General features: G+C 43.2%; 1 long non-coding RNA gene across 1 annotated transcript in view; it reads left to right on the plus strand.

Annotated features, from left to right (window-relative positions):
* LOC126108909 (uncharacterized) overlaps window positions 1-24,466 on the plus strand; it is a 39,557-nt gene extending 15,091 nt beyond the window's left edge. The window contains exons 3-4 of the long non-coding RNA XR_007523652.1: window positions 596-702; window positions 22,746-24,466. This is a non-coding gene — a long non-coding RNA (uncharacterized LOC126108909). The remainder of the gene's footprint in view (window positions 1-595; window positions 703-22,745) is intronic.
* The last annotated feature ends 244 nt before the right edge of the window (window positions 24,467-24,710 follow it).

Consider the following 24,710-nt stretch of genomic DNA (forward strand, 5'->3'; position numbering starts at 1 on the left):
TTTATACTTTCGCAGATCTGCTTGGAGAGACACCTTTTTCATGGTACACCTATTGTTAATTCAAAGGTGATAACTTTCTGAACTGTGAAAACCTCATCACATGAACAAAAGATAGAATTCAGTATTTTTGCTCAAGAATTAATTCTAAACCCTCTCCATTTTGCTTTACTCCACTTAATATTGGAATAATTTGATCAAGAATCTGCTGTCTTCCAAAAGGCGGCAACAATTCAAATTACACACGTTAATCTCTAAAAAAAAAAAAAAAAATTTACAATTAAATTGTCATACGTATAGGGATGCTACCGCTACTGAAATAAATGGTTTTGTTATAAATGACAGTGTAAATCCAGAAATACGTTACTAGATACGTACATTTCCATCCATGTTTTCTCATATGAAGATTTGAACCAAAGTAAAATAATCTGGAAAATCTGTTTCTATTGTTTCATTGTTCTCAAAACATAGATTATCTTGCAATATTGATACTGCACACAGTGTGATAATTAACATTTTCACATATTATTTTGCACACAGAATAACAGTTTGTTTAAACATGTCATGTCAACCATAAATAAATATTTCTCATTTCCAGAGGACCAGTACATGAGCCATGTCAGAAGAGGGGTGGTATCAAGATTGAGAGAAGCATTAGAGAAGAAACCTGAAGGATGAAAACAGTTATACAGATAAGATGGAGAGGTAAAGTAGCCTAGGGTTTTCTGACACTTGTACTGCTATTGTCAGTTATAGGCTTAAATGTAATTGTGGTCAACGAAAAGTTTTGAGAACAGAAGGCCTATGCTCATTCCAAACAATTGTTTTCTAATTTCATTCTACAGTTGCATGAGAAGTAGGTTAGTTTCAGAATTTTTGGATGCTTACAAAACTATATTTTCATAAGTTAGCAGTACAAGTGTTTTGGATACATAATTTAGTTCATAGCAAATCAGCGTTTGTGGTTCACAGTTCAGCCAAAGAATACACCACCCCTAAATTTCATTATATATCAACACAAATAGACGTGTGTTTTTGAGAATTTTCAGAAGCTAACATTGTTCTCTGCATAATTTTAGCAACTTTCTATATCAACAGATAATCAATGGGCTTAATTTAAAGTTGATTGTTCACAGCCTTTTAATACATTGCCCCAGCCAAAATGCAGTCTTGTTTTGAATGCTGTTCTTGAACACGGGATGAGTTGTTTGGCATTCATAAGCAGCTGAAAATTGCCTTGACTGTCAAACAGTTGGCAGTTGCTGCATGTTGAAAGAGCCCCCAAGAGGTATCTCAAGTACAATGGTCTTCTGTGGATCCTGTCTCCTCTGCAGAAAGTATAGAATCTGTAATTACTCATCCACTTGACTGTGGGTGGCATGTCAATTGTGATCTAGGCATCCTGTGCAGGGGGGACTCAACCATGGAGGATTCAGGGTGTTTTACGAATCCCTCTAACTGTCTTTCACAGGAATTGAAACTGTGTCAGTTTGTCAACTGTTTTGTCCAGTGTAAATAGGTGGCAAACACAAAATGGTAAGAGTCTATTAGTCATTGTCAGTTCAAACATATGATGAATGATTCTACACCTTAGGAAAATTGTAGCAAGGGACAGGAAAGAATACCAGATGCACTCAGTGTTTATGCCTAGGGTCCTCATTCAACATGTTGAACAGGCTACCGTATTTACTTGAATCTAAGCTGCACTTTTTTCCGGTTTTTGTAATCCAAAAAACCTCCTGTGGCTTAGAATTGAGTGCAAAGTAAGCGGAAGTTCTGAAAAATGTTGGTAGGTGCCGCCACAACTAACTTCTGCCTTTGAATATATGTAGCGCTACACAGTCATGCTTCGCAGGCACAAAGATAAATACTGGTGCCAAAACCTCTGTGTCAGTAAATAAATTAAAAAAAAAAAAGGTGGAAGACGAGCTTTTTTCTCCACTCCGAGTTTCGACCACTGCATTTTCATACATTATCTAACGAAGTACATACAAATTCCGTATTGTTCATATTCGAATGTAGCAGCATTTCAATTTACTACGAAAATCCGACTGGCAAGACTGTTTGGGATGTTTGTCAATATGGCCAACTCTACGTTCTGAATTTTTTCCTACCTGTTGCTAATAGGAACTTTTATGAATTGTGAATCACATGCAGTATTCTCTTCACCATAAGAATATTACTAATATTTTGCCATGCATTCTTTCGTGTTTGCTGCTATCTCATTTAAATCCTGACTGCCTAATAAACTACGAAACTAGTGTGAGACAACAGCAAATACGGAAGAATATACATATCATGTCATGTCTATATTCGTATTATTCTTATGCCTAATAGTGATATAGTCAGAAATGAAGCACGGTAATTGACTAGATTTTTAAATCTAAGATGACTCTAATTTCTGTGCAGAATCTAATGTACAAAAGAGGCGTCTGCAAAGATTTTCAAACGGAGAAAATTTTCGCTAAACCCTCATTCATTACATCTTCTATCATACGCAGTCTATTATTTGGTTCTTGTTGATCATTATCAAAGAAAGCAGCAGTGTAAGTAACAACAAATAGCAGTCTCTTGCCATTGTTTCGCTAATGAGACGATTCCTCTCTTTAAAAAAAAAAAACTGTAAACGGCGGTAGCACGCACAAAAGCAAGCCATGCTGCGAGCGGCAACAGGCCGTAAACACTCATGATCAGAATGTGACAAAAAATGCGTGACACAGTATAATAATGCATTTTCAGCTTAGAGTGACGTAAACACCTATAACAAAGAGAACGGCACTTATCAGATCAAAGAAAAATAAGCAATCAATTCAAACCAGACGAAGCACATGAAAAAGGAAGGGTACCCGTATAAGCTTTAGCAAGCTCACGACTCGAACCAAACTACTGTAGCTGTATCGTCATTCATTCAACCTAAGTTGTGCCTCATATTACAATGGACCAGCTTTGTTTCGATTTGGAGGTGCGGTCTAAAACTTTTCTCTCCCCTTGAATTTCGAGTTTCAAATCTCAGGTGCGGCTTAGATTCGGGAAATTTTTTTTCCTTGATTTCAAGTCTCATTTTTCAGGTGCGGCTTAGATTCGAGTGCAGCTTAGATTCGAATAAATACGATATTCCAGCAGCCCTTGAGGGAACAGGGTGCAACCAACTGCAGATTGTAGTGCACATTGGAACAATTGGGCTCTGAGGTCAGACTTGGGTCAGTCCAGTGACAGGCAGAGGAGGTTGAGATGGAGTTTCAGTAAAGCTCACAATTTGCAGCATTGTCCACAGAAGTGATTGTGGCCATTTGCCTGTAAGGTTTGATGGAAGGACTGACCAGAGACTTCAAAGGTTCTGTGAAAAGGTAGGTTGCAACTTCCTGGACTTGCATGTAGGGTTGAGAACTTTTGGCCCCACTATGTGGGTCAGGTGTGCACTATATATCGGCACCTGCTACTTAGGTAGCTGGCTGTGTGTAAGGTGTGCACAAGGGTTTTTAGATTGGGCGATTCTCAATCCATTCCATATAACAATAGCTGTAGGAAGTATCAGTGTAAGATTGAAAGAAATGCCTTCAACAGATGAGAGTATTAAAATCCTAATGGTTAACTGCTGGAGAACAAAGTGCCAGAGTTTGAAGCACTCCTAAAAAGCAATGAAGCTCACAGAATACTAGGTACGGAAAGCTGGTTGAAAACTAAAATTGATAGCCGTATGATTTTTGGGGAAAATTTAAATTTATGTCGAAAGGCGAGGCAAATCAGAAGTATAGGTGGTTTGTTTGTCACAGTAGACAAGAAACACAAATCCATTGATATAGAAATTCGAGCTGCGTGTGAGATTGTTTGGCCAAGACTCAGTATCAAAGGTGGGCATAAAATGATAATTGGAGCCTTCTATTGCAGACTCATCTCCTTATGTAACGGAAAACTTTAGAGAAAACCTCAGTTGACTTGTATGGAAGTTCCCCAGTCATACAATAATCATTGGTGGAGGCTTTTATCATCCGACAATTAATTGGCAAAATTACAGTTCTGTTAGTGGTGGGCATGATAAGACATCTGCTGAAAATTTGCTAAATGCCTTCTCTGAAAACTACCTAGAACAGATAGTTTGGAACCCCACTCATGATGGAAATGTATTGGATCTAATGTCAATGAATAGACCTGACCTCTTTGAGAATGACCACAATGAAACTGCCCCCAGGGGCTCAGCATTCATTTGCTGGGTACGGGCTTGGCGACCCCGGGGTTCCTGAGCTGGAGACTGGTAAGCGCCGCCAGTCCCGTCACCGTAAGCGTGGCGGTGGAACATTGTGTGTCTCAGGGAATGGGGATCTTGGCTTGACCGCCCGGATTGCGAGGATGGAATAAACCTCTATAAAAAAAACCTCAATCTCAAGGTGAGCTGCGCGCTGATGAGATGCATGGCTGTTGAAGTGGAACAGTCGATAGCGGGCAACCTCTGGGGAACCTGCTGCACCTCAGTTGTATAAGGCTTACCTAGGCACATGGGGCTCTGTCTAGGTGGACTTCTAGTTCCCTAGCTGCTCGTGTGACCGAGATGGATCCTTCGAAATCCTCTTTTCTTCCTCCCAGCGGAAAGGGTGGGCCGCTGGAAGGTTCTAACACCCAGTCTCTTAAGAGGGCCCGTGCAGTCGGTCCCCCTGACTCCGGTGCTTCTTTGAAAAGTCCAGTCTTAGGTAACAGAATGCATTCTGGTAATCCAAATGTGTTTCTCATTGTGAAACGAAAGGAGGGTAGTTTCGAGAAGGTTTCGCCCTTCTATATACAAAAGGGATTGGAGGGAATCTGTGGTTCCTTAAAATCGGTGAAGCGCTTACGTAATGGGACCCTGCTAGTGGAAACTTCCACTTCCCAGCAAGCAACTAACCTCCAATCTGCTAAATGCCTTGGAGAGTATGCCATAGACACTGAACTGCACAGCACCTTGAACTACAGCAAAGGTGTTGTGACATGCCGGGATCTAGTTGACATTCCCAAGGAAGAACTGTAACGTGAGTGGGCTCCAGAAGGTATCGTTGATGTCCAACACATCATGAAGAGGGTTGATGGCACTCTCGTCAAATCCGACTCCTTTATTCTGACCTTCAGTAGCACAAAACTTCCTGAACATGTTAAAGCTGGCTTCCTTCGCCTTAGTGTGAGGCCTTATTTGCCGACCCCAATGCGCTGTTTTAAGTGCCAGCGTTTTGGGCATACCACCGCAACCTCCCACATTTGCTACATCTTTTGCATCCCTGGGTCAGAAGCCTACTCCAAAAGTCGATGCCTCAACGCGGACTGAGGTGGTGAGTGTTGGCACTAACACCTGCAGCTGTCAGTGCACTTGCAATGCAGCCATTGTTTCAGAGCCAGTAGCCCCTACTCGAACGGCAGACAAAGGTACAGTGGCGAACTTGGGCCAGCCCCTGGCGCCTCCAACAGCTGAGGCTGTTCCCAAGCCCAGTGCGCCAATTACCACTCCCACATCAGCTCCCCCAAAGTCCACCAAACCACAGAAAGCTACTGTACAGCATCAACAGCGCGTCAAATCCCGTGGTAAACCATCTGACCATGTGGATGTTGTTTTACGTGAGGCTTCATCTGACTCTTCCCCAGAGTTGATGGAGTACGATGTATGTGTGAGGCAATCATCTCGTCCCACGCCTGCCCCTCCACCTGCTGCGGTCTCCCCGCCCTGTCGGAGAGACAGGATGAAGGTGCTACCCCCAACATAGATGGCCCCCATACTCCAGTGGAACTTGCAAGGGTTCAGGACGCATGTGGAGGAACTTCGTCTACTCTCTCAGGGTCGACCACTGTGTCTCTGTCTCCAGGAGACGTATTTCCATCCATCATACTCCCCTGAGATACGAGGCTACACACTCTACAAAAAGGACGACCTGCATGGAGAGAGAGCTAGAGGAGGCGTAGGTATTTTCGTCAGGACGGACTACCACTCCTCGCCTCTCTCACTTAAGACGACTTTACAGGCCGTCGCTGTGTCCGTGCACGTGCGTCATCCATTGACTGTGTGTTCACTCTACTTGCCCCCACATGATGCTCTTGATGAAGCGGCCCTCACCGACCTTCTTACCCAGCTCCCCCAGCCATTCATTATTTGTGGTGATTTTAATGCCCACAATGTGCTTTGGGGCTCTGCAATTACCTGCCCCAGGGGTAGAGCAATTGAGAGGCTTCTCCTGTCATCCTGTGCCTACTTGCTCAATGGAGGACAGAGTACTCATTTCTCCACAGCGACTGGGTCGTTCTCTGCCACTGATCTCTCGCTTTGCTCTCCAGCTCTTGCCGCCAGTGCTCACTGGGAAGTGGTCGCTGACTTGCACGGCAGTGATCATTTCCCAATCTGGATTCACCTGCCATATGGCGTGGGCCCCGAAAGGAGACCACCACGATGGGTGCTCAGTGGAGCTGACTGGACACTTTATAGCCAGTTGGCCCAATTCGAACACTGTGCGAATGTTGAGGTGTGGGTGGATCATATTACCAAAACGGTCCACCACGCCGCTGCAGCATCCATTCCACAGTCCACAGGCCACCGGAAGAGGCCACCTGTGCCTTGGTGGAGTGCCGAATGCCGCTCTGCGATCAGGACCAGGCGTGCGGCTCTGCGCCGGTTCAAGTGTCGGCCGACTGCTGAGAATCTTGCAGCCTTTCGGGTGGCGAGGGCAAGATGTCGCCGCATTATTCATGAGAGCAAGAAGAGGTCGTGGCAAATGTTCCTGAACACCATTAATCGTTCCACCAAAAGTTCCATTGTGTGGGAGACCATCAGGAGAATTTCTGGCAGAGGAGGGAGGTGCCCCATAGCTGCTGTAATGACTAACGGCACTCTCCAAACGGATCCGCGAGACATTGTCCAGACTATGGCAGCGTATTTTGCCACAGTTACTGCAACAACCAGTCAGGATCCCGGTTTCCAGTGCCATAGAGCGGTTGCTGAGAGATGTAGTGTGAACTTCCAGTCCACCTCTCATGAAGTTTACAACTGCCCATTTTCTATGTGGGAGCTGGATTCTGCATTGTCTGGGGCTCGTGACACATCCCCTGGTCACGACAGGATCCATTACAGTATGCTATGGCACCTCACAATGTGCATCAGAGAACGCCTCCTCGCACTTTTTAATGCCATTTGGGCGTCGGGTCACTTTCCTGATGTGTGACGTGAGGCAGTTTTAATCCCTTTTTTAAAACCTGGGAAAGACCGCATGAGCCCAAGTAGCTACCGTAGTATTGCCCTCACTAGTTGCATAGGGAAGACCTTGGAGCGGATGGTGAACCGCCACCTTGTCTGGATGTTAGAATCCCGGCAACTCCTTAGTCGCTTTCAGTGTGGGTTCAGGAGGTTTCGTTCCACCTTCGATAACCTTGCCCTCCTGGAGGCGGCTATACAACAAGCTTTCCTACGCCGTCATCACCTTCTAGGTGTATTTTTCAACATCAAGAAGGCCTACGATACTACTTGGAGGCGTCTCATCCTGGAGCAGCTTCACGAATAGCGTTTTCATGGTTGTCTTCCTCTTTTTATTCAGTCTTTCCTCTCGCCACAATATTTTAGATACCGGATCGCTTTGAGCAGGAGAACGGTGTCCCTCAGGGTAGCGTTTTAAGTGTGACTCTCTTTGCCATTGCTATTAATAGCTTTACGTCCATAGTGAAAAGTCCTTTCCAGTGTTCTTTGTTTGTGGATGATTTCTCTTTGTTTTGCTCTTCTTCAAGCCTTGCAACGACAACTCGTCAGTTGCAACTTACGATTAGGCGTTTGGATGACTGGATGCAGAAGAGTGGTTTTAAGTTTTCCACCAAGAAGTCTGTATGTGTTCTTTTTAACCATTCTCGTTCGATTTTAACTTTTCCTGAGTTGAGGATGAGGGACACTATTCTTACTTTTAAAGACACGGTGAGATTTCTGGGGCTCATTTTTGACTCGAAGCTCACGTGGTTACCTCATCTTAAAGACCTGAAACGGCGGTCACTTAAGGCTTTAAGTATTTTAAAATGTCTTAGCCACAGTACATAGGGAGCTGACAGGACTTGTCCGCTCCAGTTTTACAGGGCGTTTGTGCGATCTCGGCTCGATTATGGGTGCACGGTGTATGGATCTGCGAGGCCTTCTTACTTAAAGTTGTTGGACGTTGTGCACCATGAAGGGCTTCGGTTGGCCACTGGGGCATTCCGAACTAGCCCCATACCAAGCCTCTGTGCAGAGGCTGGTGAACCGCCACTTCATATGCGGCGACGGCTACTTACAGTGCGCCAGGCATATAAAACTTTGTCCAAACCATATGCCCCTGCATACCATACCGTTGCTCAGCCTCCTCTGGCACGATTGTTTCATAACCGGCAACGTGCGACGCAGCCCTATGGGATTCGCGCACAGGATTGCCTCGGTACGATGTCTATGGCTGGTCTTCGTGTTTTACGTCGCGGTTGGAGCAGATCTCCACCTTGGCTCCTCCGGGGACCCAAACTTATTTTAGATTTGACTAATTTTAAGAAAGCTGGCACACCAGATTTTATGTTCCAATCTCTGTTTTTTAACATTTTAGATGTGCATCACGGTTTCACTGTCGTTTATACTGATGGCTCCAAACGGGAGACTTTCCTTGGCTGTTCTGTGGTGTTCCCTGATCATGTTCCCCGGATTCGCCTCCCTGCTGAATATACCGTTTTCGCAGCGGAGCTCCGCGCGATCCTGACGGCACTGGAGCAGATGCATCGTGTTTGGGGCGATCAATTTCTTCTCTGCTCCGATTCTCTTAGTGCCTTACAATCACTGCAGAACCTATACCCGACTGAAGAGATGGTCCAGCTGATACATGACCAACTGTACTTGCTCCAACGGCGGGGTAAAGAGGTATCCTTCTGCTGGGTGCCTGGTCATGTCGGCATATGAGGCAATGAACAGGCTGATCGGGCTGCCAAGGAGGCCTGCAGAGAGCAGGATGGGTGGTCCAGTGTCCTATCCCCTTGCAGTCAGTCATCACTGCACTCCACAGGAAGTGCAGGGAGTTGTGGGAGGACGAATGGCTGGCGGTGACGGCCAATAAACTGCGGTCGGTAAAGTCAACCACTCGGCCGTGGCGTTCCTCCTGCCGGCTGCTCAGGCGGGAAGAGGTGGCCCTCACACGTCTTCAGATCGGGCACTGTCCTCTGACACATAGCTATTTATTACGGCGGGAGGATCCTCCATTTTGTGATGCGTGTGGAGTGCACATCTCTGTCCGGCACATAGTCTACTCCTCTGCTCGGCCGTCTATTCTTCGGCGTCTCGACTCTATCCACCACCGTGGATTACGTTTAGTGTCTGGAGCTTTTTACACCAGCCCTGTGGAAAGCCTTTATGCTGAGACTGCTGAACCTCTGCTGTCCAATCGGCGAGCAGTCCTTCTGAGTCGTTATGCAAGCCATCTGTCTTCCATGCCTGCTAATCCAGCCCATGACATTTTTTTCGACACCTCCTTTGATGTAGGGTATGCAGGCCGCCTCTCCTCCCTACTACCACCGGGAGTCCGCTTTCGTCAACTGCTCCATTCTCTTTCCTTCCGCTTTCCTAAAACCTTCTTGACAACTTGGGGTACAGCACCGCCTTGGCTCCGTCCCCGGATCTGCCTGCTCCGAGACCTTTGTCGATTTCCCAAGGATGGTACCCCTTCACTTGTTTATCGTCGGGCATTTGCTGCTCTATGTGCACAAATGACGGACGCCACATTTATTTACACCGACGGCTCGAAAACATCGTTAGGTGTAGGGAGTGCCTATATTGTTGGCGACACCCCAAATCACTTTCGGCTTCCCGACCAGTGTTCGGTTTATACTGCGGAGCTTTACGCTGTTCTCCAGGCTGTCCACTACATCCGCCGCCATCGGCGGATACAGTACGTTATCTGCTCAGATTCTCTCAGCTCTCTCCTCAGTCTCCAAGCTCTTTACCCTGTGCACCCTCTGGTCCACCGAATTCAGGACTGTCTGCGCTTGCTCCACCTGGGGGGCGTCTCGGTGGCGTTCCTGTGGCTCCCAGGACACGTTGGTATCTGTGGAAATGAGGCGGCTGATATTGCAGTCAAGGCTGCAGTCTCTCTTCTTCGGCCAGCTATTCAATCGATTCCCGTCGCCGATCTACGGAGCGTTTTATGTCGTCGTGTTGTTCATTTATGGCACGCGCATTGGTCGACACTTCCCCAAAATAAATTGTGGGACGTGAAAACTCTTCCTTGTGCTTGGACCTCTTCCTCCCGAACGCGTCATCGGGAGGAGGTAATTTTAACTAGACTCCGGATAGGGCACTGTCTTTTTAGTCATCGACATCTTTTAAGCGGCGATCCTCCCCCACTCTGTCCCCACTGCTCTCAGCTGTGGACGGTAAGACACCTTTTAATTGAGTGCCCCTATTTTAATCCGTTACGCGCCCGTCTACAGCTGTCGCCTGATATATCGTCAATTTTAGCAGATGACACGTGCCGATCGCGTTCTAGAGTTCATTCGTGCCAGTGAAGTGACGTCAGTCATTTGAAGTTTTTTTTGGGACAACCAACCCCCTTCTGTAGTGGATTTTTAAGCCTTCCTTCTGCTTTTAGTTTCTCCAATTTTATGACTTTAGCTCCCATTGCTGCTGATTTCCGTTTTTGGTTGTTTACTGCTTCCTAAGTCACAGACCGGGCGCTAATGACCATAGCAGTTTTGTGCCCAAAAAAAAAAAAAAAAAAAATTAACAGACTGCGTTTTATACCGTGATGCAAGGGCAGAAGCACAAGTTGATGGGGATCTGCCCTGTGTTTTAGCTAACGATGAGACGTGTGTGTCTAGGGTTTTTAAGTTTTGTGATGTGTCTGGACTCTGGCCTAAACTTTTAGGCTGGCGGTTTTAGTGTATTGCAGAGTGGCTGACTCCTCCCTTTTTTCCTTGCGGTCAGCCAGCCACTTCCATCTGCTCCATTGTTTTAGCTCCCTCTACCTTTTTCTTCCTATGTTGTCCATGTTTTACTGCTGATGCCCTGCTTCATCCCACGCTTCGGTGTGCGTGAGCACATATTTTTCAATGATTGTTCCCCGTGTTTTATGTTTCGTTTTATGTAAATGTTCTGAGTTTTTTACTTGACACCTGTCTCACTATGATACTGAACGGGCGCTGAAGACCTTGCTCTCGTGCGCCCACAAAACCCTTCTACTACTACTACTACTACACATTGAAACTGGTATCAGTGTTCATTATGTGGTTGTGGCAACAATGATTACCAGAGTAAAAAGGATGACTAAAACAAGCAGAAAATATATGTTCAGTACACTAGATAAAAAAATTTGTGGTGAATACGCCAATGAGGAACTTGAAACTTTCAGCACAGGGCAGCACCGTGTAGAGGAACTGTGGCTCAAGCTTAAAAGAATAGTTGACCATGCACAGGATAGATAATAGTCAGTAGAACATTCATAGTGGGAGGTAACCTCCATGGTATATAAAGAAACTTCTCAAGAAACAGAGTTATTGCATAATAGGTGCAAAACAAAGCTTAGGGCTATCGATAGAGAGTTGCTGAATGACATGCATTTGGCTGTCAAGAGAGCAGTGTGGGGTGCCTTCAGTGATTACCATATCAGAATATTGTCAAATGATATTTCACAAAACCCTAAGAAATTTTGGTTATATGTAAAGGATGTTGTGCCACCAAAGTCGGTGTCCAGTCCCTGGTGAATGAGATACGAACTGAAATTGAAGGTACAGAGCGAAAGCTGAAATTCTCAACTTGCTTTTCAAGTGTTCTTTTACAAAGGAAAATCCAGGAGAATTGCTGCAATTTAATCCTCGTACCACTGAAAAGATGAATGAAATAAGTATTAGTGTTAGTGGCATAAAGAAACAGCTGAATTTGTTAAAACTGAACAAAGCTCTAAGGCCAGATGAAATCAGTATCAGGCTCTTTTCTGAATTTGCAAGTGAGTTAGCCCCTCTTCTAACTATAATCTGTTGTAGATCCCTTGAACAAAAAACCATGCTCAGTTCTTTGAAAGAAGCACAGGTCACACCCACTTACAAGAAGGGTAGTAGAAGTGATCCACAGAACTACCATCCAATATCCTCGACGTCAATTTGTTCCGAGCTCAAACAGAACAAGCTATCTTGAACAGAATGACCTCCTCGATGTCAACCAGCGTGGATTCCAGAAACCAGTCGTATAAAACCGAACTCGCACTTTTCTCACATGACATACTGAAAGCTTTGGATCAAGGCAGTCAGATATTTCTTGATTTCTGAAGATTTCACTCAGTACTACACCTACCTTATTGTCAAAAGGACAGTTACATGGGGTATCAAGTGAAATTTGTGACTGAATTGAGGACTTTTTGGTAGGGAGGATGCAGCATGTTACCTTGGGTGGAGAGTCATTAGTAGATGTAGAAGTAATTTCAGGTGTGCCCTGTTGATCATATTAATGACCTTGCAGACAAGATTAATAGTGAGCCCAGACTTTTTGTGAATGATGTGTTATCTTTAATTAAGTACCACCTGACAGAAGCTACATAAATATTCAGCCAGAAATTGATAAGATTTCAAAGTGGTGCAGTGACTGACAACTTGCTTTAAATCTTCAGAAATGTATGATTGAGCACTTCACTTGACTATAATATCAATGAGGCATTGTTGGAATTGGCCAACTCGCACAAATACCTGTGTGTAACGCTTTGTAGGGATATGAAATGGAATGGTCACATAGGTGTAGTCATGGGTAAAGCATGTGGTAGACTTCAGTTTATTGGTAGAATACAGGGGAAGCATAATCAGTATTCAAAGGAGATTGCTTACAAATCACTCGTGTGACCAGTTCTAGAATATCGCTTAAGTGTGTCCGACCTATACCAAGTAGGACTAACAGGGATATTGAACATATAAAGAGAAGAGGAGAATGTCACAGAGATACTGAAGGAATTTAACCAAAACACTCGTGAAGATAGATGTAAACTGTCCCAAGAAAGTCTGTCAACAATGTTGCCGGAACTGACTTAAAATGATGACATAGGGATTGTGGGGATAAGATTAGAATAATTACTGCATGTACAAAGGCATTCAAACAATCATTTTCCCTGCTCTCCATATGTGAATGGAGTGGGAGGAAGCTCTAATAACTGGTACAATGGGAGGTGCCCTATGCCATGCATCTCACAGTGGTTTGCAGAGTATAGATGTAGAAGCTGCCAATGACATAGTACTGTGGAGGAGGCTACTTGATGAAACCAAAAACAGACAGTAGTGTGTGGGGTCAGGAGACTAAGTGCACCTGAAAATATTTGCCCAGTTCTAATAGAAAGTGTGCCAAGTAGCACTGAATAATTGAATGATAGTGACAGCATGCACACACACTATTGATGTAACACGTAACTGTTAAATAAATGAGTGCACACTCTAAAAGTGTCCCTTTTTGCAAATATTCTGCCTGAGTTCGATAACTTTCAATGCCTTTGCTCTACTTTCAGTTACATGAAAGGGTTGCAGTGAAACAATAGGTGGTCAAAGTCAGTTTTGATAGAACAGACTTGAATTAATCAACCATGAATATAAAGTGTTATCCAGATTTAGATATGTATGGTAAAAGTTTAAATGAGGTAGTGTGCTATATTATGTCATGAAATCACTGCAGTTATTATACTGAACCACAGAATTTGACAGTATAGAGGATGGTGTTTAGTTTCTCTCTGAAACTTTCATTCAAAAAGTATTTGGCATAACATTTACAATCAAGAGTTGGTTTCATGTCACAAAAATATACATATCTTTCTGTTCTTTCTCTTTATGGTGCACTTCTGAGCAGTCAGCAGAGTTGCTGATTCAACTTTCTTGCATGATATTTTGACAGACAACCCAGCTGTCATCCTCAGGTACTGCAAGATGTGCTGTTACCTTCTTGCTGCCTGGACTATAACCAGACTACAGACTGTTGTTGCTCTCATGCTGCTGTTTATTGCAGAATTTGACTCTCAGTACCCTCTATGCCCTTTCATGATCTTTTGTTTTTCTGTGCCTGCGCCGATATTCCATGAAACAGGCATATTGTCTGTCAGAATTTCTCAGCTCTGGTGACAAGATCTTAGTAAACCCCAAGCATTCCTTAAATTGAAACCTCCATCCCAATTTGCTGTTTTCTGACACCATTATTTCAAAAGGTACTTGTACGAGGGCTATCCACAAAGTACATTACGTTTTGGAATTAAAAGTAAATAAAGTATTGGAATTTTTTTTATTATATACAGATGAAAGCCACACTTAAATACTACTTTTCTACATAGTTGCCATTTAAATTAAAGCACTTATCGTAGCGATGGACGAGCTTGGAAATTCCTTCATCATAAAATTCGTCCGCCTGCGCCTTCAACCACATGGTTACCTCTTCTTGAAGTTGTGTGTCGTCATCAAAACGCTGCATAGCCAACCACTTCTTCATTGCTGGGAATAAGTGGAAGTCGCTCCGTGCCAGGTCGGGACTGTACGGCGGATGAGGAAACAACTCCCACTTTTAATTCGAGAACTTCACGAGTGGCATTTGCCGTGTGGGCCCGGGCGTTGTCGTGAATCAGCGAGATCTATGAGCCCAACTTTCCCCTGCGCTTGTTTTGTATTGCTCTTCTGAGGTTGTGCAGAGTTTGGCAATACCTTTGAGAGTTTATTGTAGTGCCTCTTTCCAGGAAATCCACAAAAATCACACCTTTTCTGTCCCAAAAGACAGTCACCATCACCTTCCTTGCCGACATTGTCTGCATGCATTTCTTGGGTTTTTGGGGGGAATTTGTGTGCCCCCACTGCACTGACTGCAATTTTGTCTCGCAGTTCACATGCTCAACCCATGTTTCGTCACCAGTAACAATGCGATCGAGTAATGAGTCGCCATCTTTCTCGTAAGTGTCAAAAAACGTTAACGCTGCAGCCATTCGCTGGTTTTTGTGTATCTCTGTCAATATTTTTGGTATCCATCTTGCACAAAACTTGTGGTAACTGAGCTTTTCGGTAATGATTTCGTGCAACAAACTTCGTGAAATTTGTGGAAAACTCAGAGAGAGCTCCGTTATAGTGAAATTACAGTTTTCACGGACCGCAGCATAGACTTTTTCGACAAGTTCGGCAGTCACTATGCTGGGTCTTCCACTTCGCTCTTTGTTGTGAACGTTAGTTTGGACATTTTTAAATTTTATGACCCATTGACGCACTCCACCTTCAGTGATTATGTTGTCCCCCATTCACTTCACAAAGCTGCCGATAGATTTCTATCGGTGTACAGTTTTTTGCAGTCAGAAACCTTATTACAGCACACACTTCACACTTTGCGGCATTTTCAATTAACGCTAACATTTCAAACTGTCACAGTAACTCAACGGAGTACAGCACGAACCTCTCACTAGCACGGCAGGATGCCGACTGAGCGGCGGAATGCCATGTCACCAAGATGGCCGCACTAGCCCCGCCCCTAACGGACACAAACGAAAACGTAATGTACTTTGTGGATAGCCCTCGTATTACACCTTTCTGAAAAACTGGTGTCATTAACTCAATAGTGGGTAGAAAAAATAGTTAACAGTCCCCTTATAGTAGACACCAGTAAGCAAGATAGTAGTCATTGCTGACAATGCAGTGTTTCTCATAGATAAGAAGTTCACACACACCTGCAACGTCTTTATGCATCCCAACTGGAGGTGGTTGTGTAGCTCTCTGTATTGTGTGTACTGTACATGCTGTTTTGGTAGTGTCTGGAGTAGTGATAGGCTATACTAGGGAAGCTAAATTTTCATGTGCATCACATATTGGCCTGCAAACGGTACATAGCACAAGTTTCCAGTGATTTCTCCCAGTGCAACCAGTATCTTACAACATGAACTGTATTTGATGTTAAATAACAGATAACTGTCAGTATTTCAGGCCATGTCGAATGAAATGATGTCTAATAAAAGTAGCAATTTTATTTCAAATTACTAATCACGGGAAGTTAAATTATAATTTGGTACAGTCATTTGAAATGTTTTGTTGTAAAAGAACAAAGTTATATGCGTCGATAATATTGTTCAGTAACTTGATAAAAATGGTTTTTGCACTTTCATGTGATCAGTAATTAATCACTAGATCTGATTTTCATTCAGAATTATGATCCAATGTTTTAATTAATATTTCTGTATTATTGTTATTGAAATTATCTACATCTACATCTACATCTACATCTATACTCCGCGAGCCACCTTACGGTGTGTGGCGGAGGGTACTTATTGTACCACTATCTGATCCCCCCTTCCCTGTTCCATTCACGAATTGTGCGTGGGAAGAACGACTGCTTGTAAGTCTCCGTATTTGCTCTAATTTCTCGGATCTTTTCGTTGTGATCATTACGCGAGATATATGTGGGCGGTACTAATATGTTGCCCATCTCTTCCCGGAATGTGCTCTCTCGTAATTTCGATAATAAACCTCTCCGTATTGCGTAACGCCTTTCTTGAAGTGTCCGCCACTGGAGCTTGTTCAGCATCTCCGTAACGCTCTCGCGCTGACTAAATGTCCCCATGACGAATCGCGCTGCTTTTCGCTGGATCATGTCTATCTCTTCTATTAATCCAACCTGGTAAGGGTCCCATACTGATGAGCAATACTCAAGAATCGGACGAACAAGCGTTTTGTAAGCTACTTCTTTCGTCGATGAGTCACATTTTCTTAGAATTCTTCCTATGAATCTCAACCTGGCGCCTGCTTTTCCCACTATTTGTTTTATGTGATCATTCCACTTCAGATCGCTCCGGATAGTAACTCCTAAGTATTTTACGGTCGTTACCGCTTCCAATGATTTACCACCTATGGCATAATCGTACTGGAATGGATTTCTGCCCCTATGTATGCGCATTATATTACATTTATCTACGTTTAGGGAAAGCTGCCAGCTGTCGCACCATGCATTAATCCTCTGCAGGTCTTCCTGGAGTACGTACGAGTCTTCTGATGTTGCTACTTTCTTGTAGACAACCGTGTCACCTGCAAATAGCCTCACGGAGCTACCGATGTTGTCAACTAAGTCATTTATGTATATTGTAAACAATAAAGGTCCTATCACGCTTCCTTGCGGTACTCCCGAAATTACCTCTACATCTGCAGATTTTGAACCGTTAAGAATGACATGTTGTGTTCTTTCTTCTAGGAAATCCTGAATCCAATCACAAACCTGGTCCGATATTCCGTAAGCTCGTATTTTTTTCACTAAACGTAAGTGCGGAACCGTATCAAATGCCTTCCTGAAGTCCAGGAATACGGCATCAATCTGCTCGCCAGTGTCTACGGCACTGTGAATTTCTTGGGCAAATAGGGCGAGCTGAGTTTCACATGATCTCTGTTTGCGGAATCCATGTTGGTTATGATGAAGGAGATTTGTATTATCTAAGAACGTCATAATACGAGAACACAAAACATGTTCCATTATTCTACAACAGATTGACGTAAGCGAAATAGGCCTATAATTATTCGCATCTGATTTATGACCCTTCTTGAAAATGGGAACGACCTGCGCTTTCTTCCAGTCGCTAGGTACTTTACGTTCTTCCAGCGATCTACGATAAATTGCTGATAGAAATGGGGCAAGTTCTTTAGCATAATCACTGTAGAATCTTAAGGGTATCTCGTCTGGTCCGGATGCTTTTCCGCTACTAAGTGATAGCAGTTGTTTTTCAATTCCGATATCGTTTATTTCAATATTTTCCATTTTGGCGTCCGTGCGACGGCTGAAGTCAGGGACCGTGTTACGATTTTCCGCAGTGAAACAGTTTCGGAACACTGAATTCAGTATTTCTGCCTTTCTTCGGTCGTCCTCTGTTTCGGTGCCATCGTGGTCAACGAGTGACTGAATAGGGGATTTAGATCCGCTTACCGATTTTACATATGACCAAAACTTTTTAGGGTTCTTGTTTAGATTGTTTGCCAATGTTTTACGTTCGAATTCGTTGAATGCTTCTCTCATTGCTCTCTTTATGGTCTTTTTCGCTTCGTTCAGCTTTTCCTTATCAGCTATGATTCGACTACTCTTAAACCTATGATGAAGCTTTCTTTGTTTCCGTAGTACCTTTCGTACATGATTGTTATACCACGGTGGATCTTTCCCCTCGCTTTGGACCTTAGTCGGTACGAATTTATCTAAGGCGTACTGCACGATGTTTCTGAATTTTTTCCATTTTTGTTCCACATCCTCTTCCTCAGAAATGAACGTTTGATGGTGGTCACTCAGATATTCTGCGATTTGTGCCCTATCACTCTTGTTAAGCAAATATATTTTCCTTCCTTTCTTGGCATTTCTTATTACACTTGTAGTCATTGATGCAACCACTGACTTATGATCACTGATACCCTCTTCTACATTCACGGAGTCGAAAAGTTCCGGTCTATTTGTTGCTATGAGGTCTAAAACGTTAGCTTCACGAGTTGGTTCTCTAACTATCTGCTCGAAGCAATTCTCGGACAAGGCAGTCAGGATAATGTCACAAGAGTCTCTGTCCCTGGCTCCAGTTCTGATTGTGTGACTATCCCATTCTATACCTGGTAGATTGAAGTCTCCCCCTATTACAATAGTATGATCACGAAACTTCTTCACGACGTTCTGCAGGTTCTCTCTGAGGCGCTCAACTACTACGGTTGCTGATGCAGGTGGTCTATAGAAGCTTCCGACTATCATATCTGACCCACCTTTGATACTTAGCTTAACCCAGATTATTTCACATTCGCATTCGCTAATAACTTCACTGGATATTATTGAATTCTTTACTGCTATAAATACTCCTCCACCATTGGCGTTTAACCTATCCTTGCGGTATATATTCCATTCTGTGTCTAGGATTTCGTTACTGTTCACTTCCGGTTTTAACCAACTTTCCGTTCCTAATACTATATGCGCACTATTTCCTTCAATAAGAGATACTAATTCAGGAACCTTGCCCTGGATACTCCTGCACTTTACCAATATTACGTTAACTTTTCCTGTTTTTGGTCTCTGAGGACGGACGTTCTTTATCAACGATGATAATGTCCTCTCTGGTAAGCCGTCAGGTATTTTATCGTTTCGCCCGAGGGGGGGGGGGGGGGGGGGTCCCTCTAACCTAAAAAACCCCCGTGTGCACGCCACACGTATTCTGCTACCCTAGTAGCTGCTTCCGGTGTGTAGTGCACGCCTGACCTGTCTAGGGGGGCCCTACAGTTCTCCACCCAATAACGGAGGTCGATGAATTTGCAACCATTATAGTCGCAGAGTCGTCTGAGCCTCTGGTTTAGACCCTCCACACGGCTCCAAACCAGAGGACCGCGATCGACTCTGGGCACTATGCTGCAGATATTAAGCTCAGCTTGCACTCCGCGTGCGATGCTGGTTGTCTTCACCAAATCAGCCAGCCGCCGGAAGGAACCAAGGATGGCCTCAGAACCCAAGCGGCAGGCGTCATTCGTTCCGACATGTGCTACTATCTGCAGCCGGTCACACCCAGTGCGTTCAATAGCTGCCGGAAGGGCCTCCTCCACATTACGGACGAGACCCCCCGGCAAGCACACCGAGTGCACACTGGCATTCTTCCCCGACCTACCCGCTATTTTCCTGAGGGGCTCCATAACCCGCCTAACGTTGGAGCTCCCTATAACTAATAGGCCCGCCCTCTGTGACTGTCGGGACCTTGCCGGAGAATCGGCCACTGGCCCAACAGGCGAGGCATCCTGTGGTGGCTCGGAAACGATGTCATCACCACTAGGAAGCACCCCGTACCTGTTGGAAAGGGGTAAGGCAGCTGCCACGCGGCCAGATCCCACCTTCGCCTTTCGGCCAGGCACACGCGAGCCCACCACTGTCCGCCATTCACCCTGGAGTGATGGCTGACCGGTAAGATGCTCACTGCCGGAAGACGCAGCGACATCAGGGGTTCCATGTGATTCCAAGGCCACCGAAGTAGGCATAGGTCTCACCACAGTTGCCCCAACGCCACTACGAGCCGACGCCTGCGCCTCGAGCTCGATGAGCCTAACAGACAAAGCCTCCACCTGCCCCCGAAGAGTGGCCAATTCTCCTTGCGTCCGCTCACAACAACACAGTCCCTACACATGACTATGTTTACCCTACCGTATACGGTGACAAATTCCCAAGATAATCTTCTGATGAGCTACTCTGATAATCAAGAAACACTCACTGAAATACGAGACACGAAAACTACGCTAGGTTTTCCCAGAAAAACTATTTAAAAGCTAAGCGCAACAAATAAGTACAAAAACGCTTTATACAAACAGTACTCGCTGCTGCTGGTGCTCTCGCTCTGGCTGTCACAAGACAACTGCTGACTAGTGGCTAACGGACGCGAAACAAACAAAGACGGTTTTAGGGCGCTTTCTGTTCTAAACGATCAAGAAAACACTAAGAAATCTAACACGAAAACTACGTAAAGTTTTATCAAGAACTGTTAGTTACTATGCAGAGCAGATAAACACAAATAGAATCCCTTCCTTAGTGGAAGGTCGTAAACAAAATGCAAAATAAACGCTTTATACAAACAGTACTCGCTGCTGCTGGTGCTCTCGCTCTGGCTGTCACAAGACAATTATAAATTATAAATAAAAGTAAAACATTTACTAGTAGTGAGAATCAAGCTGATAACCTCATGAATACATGCTCTGCATTCAGTTTCCAGTGGTTCTTTTTCCTCCCTCTCCAGGAATTCCTTCATACCAGTTTAGGAAATTGGTTATATGGGCACTTACCTCCATTTCTGTAAGAAGACTGAAGAGGACCTATCTGCGAGGGCCCTTGTTGATCATAATTATTCCATCAAATAAAACATGTGCTTCTGTAATAAGACCAACAGAAACTCCCATGTACAAGTAATGATGATATGTGCCAGTCACTGAAAGTGGGATCCAAACATCATGTTTTTCATTAAGAGCTACAATTTTCTACTGAAGACATAGGTTTTCTTCCTTGCATATTTTCAAACATGTAAGTGTCAAATTGTGCGAATTTTAGGTTGTCTGCCACCCTCTGTGTTTTGTATCTGTAACTTTTGAATGCCATGGAAATCTATTTGCTTCGTAGTTTGCTACACGCAAATGTAGTACCAGCAATTTATTTTTTGTTTTCATTGCATAATTGTGTGAACATGCTACTGAATGCCAAACTGGAAGCAGAGTGTGAGAAGCTGCCCGCTGCCTCTGGTGATGTTAGAGAAGGAATTGGTGAATGAACTACCAGTTCAGGTGCCCTCCATACTCCACAGCAATTTGTCTACTTGATTATTTTCAGTACCCAACAGCAGAGCACATTTGATCATACGTAGCACTAATTTGTTCGTGGGTTGACATTATTTCCGTAATGCCAATAACCTGAAGATATTGGGAAGATCCAAGTTAACTGGTCTCATTGTTGCAACTAAGATATTGAACGCCAGCATTTGTCTAGAATGAATTGTTTTGCAGCATCTTGTAGTCACCAATCATCCTCTGTTACTCTGTCTTGGACCTAGCAATCGCTATAATGGCTACCACCGAGCTACATAACACAGAGTGGCTTGCTGTGCATTTGTTCTGTGGGCTAATCATAAAGTTTTAACTACTCCTCAAAAAATGAAGTTGTGTGTTATTTGGCAAAGAAAGAAATTTGCAACTGGCACTACTGTGAATAAACTTAGTCATGTGACTAGATGCAGCCTTGCTCCGTTGAAAGTAATGTGTATTGTTACAAGGAACTGGAAAATTCCATTAACAAAGTCAAAATTGTTTATCTGTGAGAAGGAGAAAGCAGTGGCAATGCTGATGGAAAGGTGACAGATTGTGGAAAGCAAGTGTTAAATGAGCAAATTGATGCTGTGCAAATTATGGCAGGAATGATATTTCTGGGATGAATGGAATTGAACTACCTACCCCAAAGAAAAAGGAGCAAAGTGTGCACAATATATATACACTGAGACAGTGTGGATAAACATGTTACTTGGCAGCAGTTTTTACATCATTATGAAGGGTAAGAGGAAATGTCAACTTCACTAGAACTTCACAGCTTACATCATATGGAGCTGGACGTTACAGCTAGCAAACTAACTCTGACAAATAGGGTAGAAGAACAGAGAGTGAAAGCTGATGTGGTTTAAAGTGCCAGCTATATCACCTCGAAACTGTTTATCCTGGTAGCTTTAGTTTGAGAAGTGTTGAGTGGATGAAATTTATTAAAATGATCACAGCTTGCAAAATAGCATGATGGCATACTGTAGTTTTACAGCCTAGTTCGCTGAGGTGTGTGTGATAGATCCCTACTACAGAATAAATTTATCTACTTTCACTTTTGATGACAGCTGATAACCACCTTGAATACATTGATAACAAAATAGATGACAAAGAGATAGATAAAAGTGATTTCATATTCAACATACAGCAGGTACATATACATTTATTTATTATTGTACAATTTATAATTTTTAGAGTGATAAACACTGTAACCGAATGCAAACTATAAGGCCAGTAATTGTCGCAAATTATGTTGTCTAGTATGAGGAACTACCTGATTCTCTGAAAAGACCCTAGTGACATATAGCAGAGGGTGAAATCATGTGGATGTGTGTTTGTAGAAAAGCTGCTTGACAGATAACCTTTTGTCTTTGTGCTTGATTGATAGGAATCACTCAAAGTTGGATGATATTAATAAAAAGTGAAGTATTAAGTGCTATATAATATGCACAGAAATGTAAAGGTAGTTTTAATTCAGATATTCTTTACTTTTTCAGTTTCTTGAAGTTCCATTTGGAGTCTCATGGACTACTGATTGTATCAAGGAGAATCCTGAGCAAAATTTGGGAGTGGATGAAACTGAGAATACTGAGATTAGAGTATTCTCAGTTTCATCCGCTTCCAGATTCAGTTCACATCGCTGATATATTGCATGCAAAGAGAGAAAACATCATTGGCATAAATTGTGGGTTTTCTGGAAATTATCATGTAAGTAATTTTCCAGTATTCTTGTACTATTCCACTTGACTTGGATTACCACCTATTATTTGCTGACTTTTGTGAGTAGAATATGAACAGGTCTTGTAACCTACTTCCAGTGACCCCCTCTTGATAAACTAAAGGTATAGGGCATATGTTGATACTTTACACATTGTGAGGCTCCCTCCCTGTAATTGGATTAAGACTGCTTCTTGAATACCGGGTTGCTGTCATATTCACTTGGCATTGGATTCCCAGTTTTGACTGCACTGTTGGGTAGTTCCACTTCCTAGGTGTGCATATCAAAGGAATGAGGTCTGTAACCATGTGCCAAAGTAACATATGCCCTATCAAACACCTACTCCCACTACTCCATATAATTAAGTCAGAAAAATGTCAAGTAATGTGTCTCGAAACTGGAAACAGTTTCTCATTAGAAATTAAATTTATTATACTTTCTCTGCAAAGAAAATGTCCCTGTGATGGCTAAAGTTCAATCACAACACATTAACATTGACACAGTTTCATAAGATTATTCAAATTGGCCATTTCTTTTAGATTCAGCTTCATTGCCATAAAAGTATCCTACAGTTTCTCATTTCATGCAAAACGAACAAGAATTGGTGATTTTCGATGGTGGCAGTTACTTTCCACACTTACCTTATCTCACTCTCCTGAGACCTTCAAGCTAACTACACCAGTTACCTACTGCTGAATGACTGACTGCCACGCACCATATTGGCAGGTGCCAAAACTGCTCCTGTACTCAGATGATGGGAGTATTGCTGTGCAACCTGTGGGCTCCAGTTGGACAAACGTGAGCCTGGGCAAGATCAGATACTGTATCAGTATCTGTACATCCCCCAACCAAACATTTTCCAAAATGCTCATTCCTCACATTTTGGAAAAGAAAAAATAATCCCACAGGTAACCTTAAAATTTCACCAAAAAGGACTCAAAGCCAAATATTCCAGTAGAACAATAAAAAATATTTTGATGAAGTATGTGAATAGCAATGGTGTCCTCTTAAAACAGAAACCAGAAATTCATATAGTGAAATTTAAAACACATTCACACTTCCATTTTTTCGTACCCGTATATTATAAGTTGCTTGTATCATATGATTTATAGAAGAAATCGGAAATCAAAACCTTATAATTCCACGTAGGTATAAATTTATCAGATATTTGCAAAACACACTTTGTTGATACAAATCCAAACTCTGGTTATGGTCCAATTCAGTGTACTTTCAAATTTGAAATTTTCAGATAAGGCATTCAGAATTCACTTAGTCAGTTTTAATCCATTTTGAGTTAAGCACGTATTTACATCTATAGGAAAACACATACCGGTTATCATAATGTCACACACTTGATAAGAATAATGAAAAGTAAGCAACAGTGTTTCAAAATTCCCAAAATACATTATTCTTTCAGGAGAGATTTGCATCTGTGTAAAGAGCTAATGCATTAGTCTCTTTATTGAAAAGAAAGCTTAATTTTCTGTAGTATTCTGTAAATGTGACTAAGTGTTTAAGAAACAATAAAATTTTTAAAAAATCTGCTGTTTAAAAAAAAAAGAAAAAACCTAATTTTGTGTGCTCTCTTCTCGCCCTCTCCCCATCTTTCCCCTCTCCAACCCTCTCCTTCCCCCACCTCTACCCCACCTGCCAAATCCATGTACATGTGCATTTTAAGAGTGTGTCACTTCATCATTAACTCGTGGCACAGCGCCTTGGTATGACGTCACATTGTGTGTTACCC

The sequence above is a fragment of the Schistocerca cancellata genome, chromosome 11 (assembly GCF_023864275.1).
Source record: "Schistocerca cancellata isolate TAMUIC-IGC-003103 chromosome 11, iqSchCanc2.1, whole genome shotgun sequence".
Classification (NCBI taxonomy): Eukaryota; Metazoa; Arthropoda; class Insecta; order Orthoptera; family Acrididae; genus Schistocerca; species Schistocerca cancellata.